The sequence below is a fragment of the Cotesia glomerata genome, linkage group LG10 (assembly GCF_020080835.1).
Source record: "Cotesia glomerata isolate CgM1 linkage group LG10, MPM_Cglom_v2.3, whole genome shotgun sequence".
NCBI classification, from domain to species: domain Eukaryota; kingdom Metazoa; phylum Arthropoda; class Insecta; order Hymenoptera; family Braconidae; genus Cotesia; species Cotesia glomerata.
In genome coordinates this window covers 2,884,949-2,895,214 of record NC_058167.1, presented here as the reverse complement: position 1 = coordinate 2,895,214, position 10,266 = coordinate 2,884,949, and the positions used below count along the sequence as shown (strand labels likewise).

The 10,266-nt window shown below is 40.8% G+C and overlaps 1 long non-coding RNA gene across 1 annotated transcript; it reads right to left on the bottom strand.

Moving 5' to 3' along the window:
- Positions 1–9,194: 9,194 nt before the first annotated feature.
- Positions 9,195–9,563, bottom strand: LOC123273039. Its single transcript, XR_006511229.1, has 2 exons — positions 9,499–9,563; positions 9,195–9,407 (listed from the first exon to the last, which is right to left on the bottom strand). It is a non-coding gene; the product is annotated as an uncharacterized LOC123273039 (long non-coding RNA).
- Positions 9,564–10,266: the final 703 nt, after the last annotated feature.

Sequence of the window (10,266 nt, the reverse complement as noted above, 5' to 3'; positions counted from 1 at the left end):
TTCGTATGGCTTTTTGTCAGGAACTCTTGAATCGTTTCGAAAACGATGAAGATTTTTTCAAAAAAATTATGTTTACTGATGAAAGTAAGTTTGGCCGGAATAAGTTTTGGAATACCCGAAATTTCCACTGGTATGCTCAAGAAAATCCCCACTGCACTATTGTTCGGAATCACCAAGACCGGTTTTCGATTAACATCTGGGCAGGAATCCACTTTGGCCAACGCACGATTGTAAATTAAATTTATTATAATAATTGTCTTCAACGAATTTTTGATTTGTAAAGTTCTAACAACAAAATTTATTATAGGTTGGTCCTTATGAATTCGAAGAAAATTTAACATCAGAAATATATGTAGATTTTCTCGATCAACATTTACAGCAAGAATGTCGAGAAGCAGGAATTCCGCGGAGGATTTATGAAGAAATGTGGTTTCGACAAGACGGCGCTCCGGCTCATACAGCAAGAGCTTCGCAAGCATGGCTTCATGCAAATTTTCCCAATCGCTATATCGGTCGAGGTGGAATAATAGATTGGTCTCCAAGATCACCAGATCTCAATCCGTTGGATTATTTTGTATGGGGCCATATGAAGGCCAATGTTTACCGTCATCCCGTTACCGACGTTGATACTCTGCGAGACAAAGTCACGGATTGTCTGAGAGAGATCACACAGGAGATGGTCGATAACTGCGCAACGAACTTCGTCAAGCGTCTTCGTTGTTGAATCCAAAATAATGGAGGACATTTTGAACAATTTCTATAATAAATTTGTTCGCTGACGTTATAAATTTCATATGTTAATAAAATTTTTACTATAGATAATAATGCAGTCATTATAATGTAATGTTAGTTATCCTTATAGGATGCCTGGAAATTGTTCTCATAATCCATCTGATAAGAGTCCTTATTATTATTCTGATAAGCACCCTGAAATTTGTCCTTGTACTCCACCTGATAAAAGTCATTATTATACCCTTCAATAGCCTGGACTGTCTCCCGTTTGTTTTTCTGCTAAGAGTCCTTAAAATTATCCTGATAAGCAGCCTGGCAGTCATCTACGTCTTCGGCCTGATAAAAGTCCTTCAAATTATTCTGATAAGTAGCCTGGATTTCGGCCTTACAATTTTCCTGATAAGAGTGCTTATAATAATATCGATAAGCAGCCTGGATTTCGGCCTTACAATTTTCCTGATAAGAGTGCTTATAATAATATCGATAAGCAGCCTGGATATTATCCTTTTAATTTTCCTTAAAAGAGTCCTTAAAATTATCCTGATAAGCAACCTGGAAGTCATCCTCGTCCTCGACCCGGTCAAAGACCTTAAAATTATTCTGAGAAGTAGCCTAGATTTTGTCCTTTTAATTTTCCTGATAAGAGTCCTGATAATTATCTTGATATGCAGCCTGAATTTTTTCCTTTAAATTTTCTTTAAAAATATCCTGATAAGCAGTCTGGATTTTGTTGTCTTAGTTTTCCTGTTAAAAGTCCTTAAAATTATCCTGATGAACAGCCTAGGTGTTGTCTTTTTAATTTTCCTAATAAGAGTCTTTATAAATATCCTGATAGACAGCCTGTATTACCCTTCTTATTTTCTTGATTAACGTTATCGTCTTTAACCTTATAAGTAACAAGGGATTCATTCTCTTAATTGTCTACAAGAAATTAATTTGTATCTTTGATTACCTATCTATTTATTAATTCAATAGCTTCCTTAAATTTTGAAATTAAGTTTAAAATTGAGTATTTAATTTTATTTTAAAGGTTACATTTGTTTAAACTCTTAAAAATTAGAATTATTTAAAAAAAGTAAACAAACAAAAGTAAAACGTGAAGTTGGAAATCGCAACGCAGCCAAATTTATAATTTATTCTTTTGTATTTTTTTTTTAATGTTAAATCTCGTATCTGATTGGTCAACGAAAATTTTGAATAACTCAAAAACTACTCAAAATTTTCAGTAACGACTAAGAAGTTTTCTGCTAGAATCGTTTCTTCTATTCGAATATCTTCGCTGTAAAAGTAATTTTGGATCACCCTGTATACCGAATGAGAGTGAGTGTGAGTGTGGATTCTTATCTATGAAATTTTATATATTGTTATTTTGGCCATTATTTCAATTGTAAAAGGGATTAGATAAATAAATAATTTTGTTAAACGAATTTCTGTGTTTAATTCTTAGTTCCTTTCAGCAATCTCTCATCAGTTTCTGGATACTGAGTCCAAAAATCCAGTGGCGCCCTTAAGAGTAAAAGGGGCGACCAAGGGAAACATAACATTCCGTTTCAATGCAATTTTAAGCGCTTAGGTACGAAATAAGCGGGAAGTTGCAGGGGTGGCCTTCAGGGTCAACCGTTTTCCTAATTTTTTTTTTTCAATGATTAAATTTAAAAATAAAAGAATCAATTCACGAAGGACTTCTATTTACGTTCTTCTGCAAAGTTTCATGATTTTTCATTCGGTCAAAAGCGTCCCAGCATCATGTTCAAAATTTAAATATTCACCTGTCCTACATGTTCTTAACCCGGGAAAAAATGATCAGATCTGATCAGATATGAACAGGCATGAGTCTTCAGGTCTGATCAGATATGAAAAATGACCGGGTCTGATCAGACATGAACATGCCTGGCCAGGTCTGATCAAATCTGTTCATGTCTGACTCGATCAGGTCCATAAAAGAAAAAAAAATTAGGAAAACGGTTGACCCTAAAGGCCATCCCTGCAACTTCCCGCTAATTCCGTTGATACCTGGCCACTTTTTTTGAGCTCTTCGAGCTTAAAAATACAATCTGTGTGGTGTTATGAGCTCTCCGAGCTCAAAAAGATACTTTTTTTGCCCTCCGGGCGGAAAGTGGCAACTTTCGTCCCTCTGCGCTAAACTATGTTGTCGCTTTTCGCCTTTGTCAGACAAAAAAATAGTATACACTCCACGGGAAGTAAATAAGAAAGCCTCAGATCACATGTTTGTTGACATTTCTTACTTTACTTCCCTAGGTGTGTAATATACTATTTCTATGCTTTTGAGCTCTCTGAGCTCAAAAGTCTGATAGAAATTTCATAGAACACTATTTTTTGAATTTTCAAACCGCAATAACTTTTGAATGAATGAACGGATTTTTACGCGGTTGGCGGCATTCTACGCAGTTTTATAAGCCTCATGAAGAATTTCTAAGTTTTAATTGGTCAAACTAGAAATTTCGGAGTAACTCCGAAAAAACACTTTTTTTGGTTTTCTTTCGTTCACGATATCTCTCGAACGAATTAACCGATTTTGACCGGATTGGCGGCGATCGACGTGGTTTTTCAAAAAAACCACTTTTGAAAACGTTTTTTTTCCTATTTTTTTTTTAGATTTTTCCAAATTTCTTAAAATCTATCGGTCCGAATCGGTTCAAATTAACAGGAAATCTAAGTTTGGCGAAGCCCTTCCGAATGGCACCAACTGCGTTGAAATCGGTTCAACCGTTCAAAAGTTATGAGAGGTTTACATACTTACACACACACACACACACACACACGCACGCACACACACAGACACATACACACACACACACACACACACACACTCGGGGCAGAAGAGATACTGCTACCGGGCGCGTCTCCCCGAGCGGATGGGAGAACGCTCGCTGTCCTTGGATGACACTGAGTCTCTTAGTTGACAAGGTACAGAGGGTAGGAGCTAAATAAAATACGCTCCCGTGGACAAAACTCCCCTTAATGGGTTGGTCACACTAACTGACCTAACAAGACGATCGTTCCCTGCTGTGACCCACTGGGAGTGACCGGAACCTCGTGTCGTAGTTTCCGACGACGCATGCCACGGCTGATGTGAGCTTGCTCTGCCGAGGTGTAAGTTACAGCAGTAGATCAGGAGCCAGCCACCTCGGGCCTTGATCAGGGAGTACGCAGTGAGTGCTAGAGATCGGAATCTTCACCGCTCCGAGCGAGTCTAGTCCGTCCGTGTATTCCGGGACTGGCTAAGTGTCGACTAGGCCTCAGGGAACTGGGGTAGGAGTACTATCTCCGAGGGTAAACCCGTTCCTAGTTATGACAACCCGCTTCACTCCGTACGATGCGCTGGTAAATCAAAAAAGTATGAGTAATTTACAGGAAACAATCAAGAGTGGAAACGGGCTACATGCCCAACAAGCAGCGATTGACGCAAGCGATGAAATGAAGCGTTCGCAAGCGCTCAAACGCCTTGAAAAGCTGATCAGTGAGTTGAATGATTTCGTCCAACCAAAGGTCAACATTCACAAAGAGATAAAGACCAAGATGACTGGTGTAGCTAACGCCCTTCAAAGGTTTGAGAAGCTGGACGAGGAGTGGCGCTCATCATTGCAGCGCATTTTCCATGTTACACCGGAGAAAGCCTGCCAGGCTGTCGTCGTGACTGACGAAGCAATGGACACCGGAGCCGAAGATGACGGTGAATCAGTCGCGGAAGACAAAAGTAAAGCCAGCAGCAAGTCAGGTTAGAGAAAAGATCGACCTTCTCCTGACCCAGCAATCAGCCAAGTCGTGAAGAAAAAAGATTTGAAGAAAAGCCCTCCGCAAGGAGCGGCAGTACGAAGCGACGAACAGGAAAAAGCGTCGGTTTTTCTACTAGAGGCAATCAAGATCCGTAAGGCCTATAGAGGTACTCAAATTGCCACAGTAATTCTACCAGCAGCAACAGCACAGAAGCTACTGGATGGAAGTAGCAAAATCCGGATTGGTTGGGTTAATTGCCGAATAAGGGCAACGAAGAGACCTATTCAATGCTTTAAATACTGGCATTTCGGACATCATGGATCCCAGTGCAGAAGCAAGGTGGACCGGTCGAAGCTTTGCATCAGGTGCGGACAAGAAGGGCACAAGATTGCTGATTGTAAAAATCCAGCCAAATGTGCATTATGTGCTGAGATTGAAAGTGCAGAGAATATTGCCCACCATGCCGGTACTTATAAGTGCCCGTTATTTCAGGAGGCACTCCAGAAGTTGACGAACAAACAAACATGAGGATACTGCAGGTCAATCTCAACCATTGTGAGGCAGCGCATGACCTGCTCATGCAATCCGTGCAAGAACTAGAGCTTGACTTGGTACTGATAGCAGAGCCATGTAAACACCTGAGTACCCAACCCTGGGAATCTGACAGCGCATCCAAAGCTGTCATCTGGTCATGTGGCAAGCTCCCTTTCCAAAATGCAGTCGACAACAGCAATGCCGGCTTTGTAGCAGTATCAGTAGAGGACATCCGCTTCTATAGCTGTTACGCACCACCTAGCCTCTCTACTGTCGAATTCACCGCATTTCTGGATCGACTTACCGAGGACGCGAAGCATTACCACCCAGTGGCAATAGCCGGGGACTTCAACGCGTGGGCAGTAGACTGGGGCAGCAAGCATACAAACGCGCGAGGAAAGGAACTACTCGAAGCCTTTTCTACATCAGATGTAGTACTGCTCAACGGTGGTGATACACCAACCTACACCAAAGGAGACGCAAGTTCTATTGTAGATCTCACTTTCGTCAGTAGCAGCCTCACCAGAGGTAATATCAACTGGAAGGTGATGGATATCTACACAGCCAGCAACCACAACACGATTCTCTGGGAAATATCAAACGTCCAGAGCCCGAGAAGACCTAAAAAGCAACTTAACACCATTGGTTGGAAGGTAAAAACTCTTGACCCAAGTGCATTGTTAGTAGCTCTCAATAGTGACCAAATTATCGCGGGCTGCGCAGAAGAGAAGACCAAGGACCTGATGAAAAGAGTGACCCAGGCTTGTGACGCCAGTATGTCTCGTAGACGTGGCATGAACACAAGACCCTCCGTTCACTGGTGGAACGACCACATCAACGCCCTTCGTAAAGAGTGTCATCAGAAGAGAAGAATATCTCAGCGTGGCTACCGACGACCTAACTCTGCGGAGCTGGTCACAGAGTACAATAAAGCCCGTCGATCCCTGAACAAAGCCATCAAAGATAGCAAAAAAAAATGCTGGAAGGAGCTCATCAACGAGGTGGACAGAGATCTGTGGGGTAGGCCGTATAAGGTGGTCATGACCCATCTTAAAAACCAGCTAATGCCATCACCCACGTGTCCTCAACTCCTACAGAAGATCGTAAACGCGTTGTTCCCCGAACAAAGCGAGTTTAACTACCTATTAGCGCAGAATGAAATGGATGACATTCCATCTGTCACGGAGGAAGAACTGATGGAGGCTTGTAATCGTGTAGAAAACAATAAAGCGCCGGGATTGGACGGGGTCCCCAATATTGCTTTAAAAACAACTATAAAAGCAGTGCCATCATTGTTCCTGGACGTCTACGACACATGCTTCAAGAAAAGGATTTTCCCTCGGAAGTGAAAGCAGCAACGACTAGTACTACTTCCAAAAGGGAAAAAGCCACCAGAAGAACCGTCATCTTATCTGGCAGACAACCAGTATGGTTTTCGGAAAGGACGATCAACCCTGGATGCAATCAATTTGGTTGTTGCAACGGCCAAGGAGGCAATCGAAGGGATCAGATGGAAGGGTAGAGCGAAGAAGTACTGCCTGGTGGCCACTTTGGACATCAAAAATGCCTTCAACTCCGCCAACTGGGACTGCATTATGCAAGCCCTGAAAGAGAAAAACGTACCAGGATACCTACGTAGGATAGTGGCTAGCTACTTCACGGACATAATCCTGAGATACGACACGAAGAATGGTCCAAAAGAGTATGATATTACCGGAGGTGTACCCCAGGGTTCCGTTCTGGGTCCACTTCTGTGGAATGTCATGTATGATGGCCTGCTGAGACTGACTCTTCCAAGAAGTGTCAAGCTTGTTGCATATGCAGATGATGTAGCTGTCGTAATCGTTGCTAAACACCTAGATGATATAAACCACAGGTTCGGTATCACCTTTGAGAAAGTTAACCGGTGGATGGACTCAATGAATCTACAACTGGCTAAACAGAAGACTGAGGCGGTGTTTATTACCAGCAGAAAAGTGATAGAGACCATAAAGCTGAAAGTCGGAGAACAAGAAATCACATCACAACCATATATCCGATATCTGGGAGTGATGCTTGATGCCCGACTCAACTTTAAGCAGCAAGTTGAACACGTGAGTGCAAAAGCATCAGCAGTGGTAGCTAGCTTAGCTCGACTGATGCCAAACGTCGGAGGCCCAAAGCAGAGCAGAAGACTACTGCTATCATCTGTAGTCACATCAATGCTCACTTACGGAATATCTATCTGGGCGGACGCACTTGAGAAACAAGAATCATGAAGAAAGGTTGGACCAGTTTACCGTCTGAGTGCCTTAAGAGTAGCGAGCGCCTTCCGCACAATATCTATAGAAGCAGTGTGTGTCATTTCCGGAACTTTGCCTCTCAGAGCCTTAGCTGAGGAAAGACGGATCCTTTACCAACGAAAGAAGTCAACCACACTAAGCACTGAGGAGCTTAGAACAGAAGAACGGCAGAAGAGCATAAGTCGATGGCAACTACAGTGGGATGCCACAGTGAAGGGTAGGTGGACGCATCGTCTCATATCAAGGATCAACGTTTGGCTAAACCGGAGTCACGGTGAGGTCAACTATTATCTTACGCAGATGTTATCAGGACACGGCTGTTTCCGGGCGTATCTCCACCGCTTTAAGCATGATAATTCCCCAGAGTGCCCGTCCTGCCCAGGAGTCAATGAAGATGCAGAGCACGTCTTCTTTGAGTGCCCACGTTTTTATCCACAGCAAGATGAGCTGGAGAATATCCTGAAGAGGAAAATCCAACCAGAGACAATAGTCGAAGCAATGCTGTCATCAGAGGCTGCCTGAAACGCCACAAACACGTTTGTCACGGGAGTCCTCTCAGACCTGCGGTCCATAGAAAGAAGAAGAGCGAATGACGCCAATTAGAAGGAGGAAAGAATAACACCTTAACCACCAGAAGAAAGAGCAGTAGCTAGATCCTCCCCTCACGAAGTAATGCCTGACGGCGGTTGCCATGAGGGATTAAGGGAAAGAGGAAAAGGGGTTTAGGGTTTAGTGGGTAGGGGCGCTAGCGTCGAGTTTTGATATGACACTGCGTCGAGTCGCCACATATCCAGGCCAAACAGCTATGCCTAGAATCCGTAAAAAGGATTCCCTCCCCCTTAAAAAAACACACACACACACACACACACACACACAGAGGCATAGTGACACCCTCGCGGGAATAGTCAGGGAAGCTTCCTAAGACCTCAAAACGTTGAGATCTGATGAAAACTCGATTTTCGAAAAACGGGGTAAAACCAATAACTTCCCGATTTTTGAAAATTTTTAATTTTCTTAGCGGGAAGTTAAAAAGATTGGTGCTGACGGGGATTCGAACCATGTAGTATGCGAGACATTAATTCCTCCCGGTCAGTGTTGCTTTTGTAGTAATGGAAAAATGAATTTATGGAAATCTCTAAAGATTAATTTGGAAATTAATAAAAATGTACTTTAATGTTAAAGGAAAAAATTATAAAAGAACATCCCTAAAATAGGAAAAAAGTATAAATAGAAACCCGTAAATTAAGAAAATGGCTTATTAGTAAATCTGTAAGTTTGGCCAACTAAAGAAAAGTAAATCTCTATTTTTGAAAATTTCGTTTCCTGGAAATATGATTATTTGAAATAAATTAAAAAAATCTAAATAAATAAATAAACTTTTGTGTAATTGGAAACTTATCAATTGCGAAATTAATAAAAAAAGTAATATTTATAAATGGATATCTTTTAAATATTCCGTTTAAATAAAAATAATTCTCACATTATGGATAATTTATTTTTCGGAAAAGTTTGCGATTGTACTATAATATTTACGGCAATTAATAAAAAAAGAATTATTTATTAATAAACATATGAATAAACGTCCGATAGATTTTATGGAATTTCGCCAAAATGGAATTCAATATTTTTGAAAATTAAAAAAAATTGAAATTCACTTTAATGGCCACCAATAAAAAAAGAATCACTAAAAATGTAAATCTTTAAAATGGAAATCTCTAAAAATATACCTCTAAAAATGGAAATTTCTAAAAAACGGAAATCTTTAAAAATAACAATCTCTCAAAATAAATAATCGCTTTTTTTGAGAATTAACAAGAATTCCCAGCAGCTATGAGAATTTCTTATCCTAAAGGAGGTATTGAGGATACCGGAAGCTCGACTACCAAGACATCTTCTCCGACGGTTCTCGCGGAAAACGCTAGAAAACATTTTAAATAATCAGTTATCATGTAGGGAGGTATCTAGCAAGCCGGAAGCTCGACTACCAAGACATCTTCTCCGACGGTTCTCACGGAAAACGCTACAATACATTTTAAATCATCAGTTATCATATAGGGAGGCATCTAGAAAACCGGAAACTCGACTACCAAGACATCTTCTCCGACGGTTCTCGCGAAAACGCTAGAATACATTTTAAATTATCTAGGGAGGTATCTAGTAAGGCGGAAGCTCGACTACCAAGCCATCTTCTCCGACGGTTCTAATGGAAAACGCTACAATACATTTTAAATCATCAGTTATCACGTAGTGAAGTATCTAACAAACTGGAAGCTCGACTACTAAAACATCTTCTCTGACGGTTCTTGCGGAAAACGCCAGAATATATTTTAAATAATCTTCGTCTCAGACTCATGTGATGTTGAAATTAAAAAACAAACAAACGGAGGAAATATCTTGATAATGGCGTTATCCTAGACCGCTGACTTCTACGCCCAATATTAAATTGCAGTGTAAGTAATAAAAAAAAATTATGAAAACGCTTGACCCTAAAGGCCATCCCCGCAACTTCCCGCAAACTCCATACCTAAACGCTCAACAATTTACTTATTTTGATGTCATCGGTAGGGAGTTTTTAATTTTTTCGTATTTTTTTTTTTTTAATGTAAAGTCTAAATTATTATATAATAAGAAGATATCTTGAAAGTCAAACTTCCAGACTCTCTTACACTTTTTTACATAATGTTGGATAAATTATGTTATAATCAAGTATTTGTAACAAAAACCGTCGTAGAAGATGTCTTGTAGCGTTTTCCGTGAGAACCGTCGGAGAAGATGTCTTGGTAGTCGCGCTTCCTGTTTCTTTCATAGCTCCCTGCATGATAACTGATGATTTAAAATGTATTCTAGCATTTTCCGCGAGAACCGTCAGAGAAGATGTCTTGGTAGTCGAGCTTCCAGTTTACTAGATACCTCCCTACATGATAACTGATGATTTAAAATGAATTGTAGCGTTTTCCGTGAGAACCGTCGGAGAAGATGT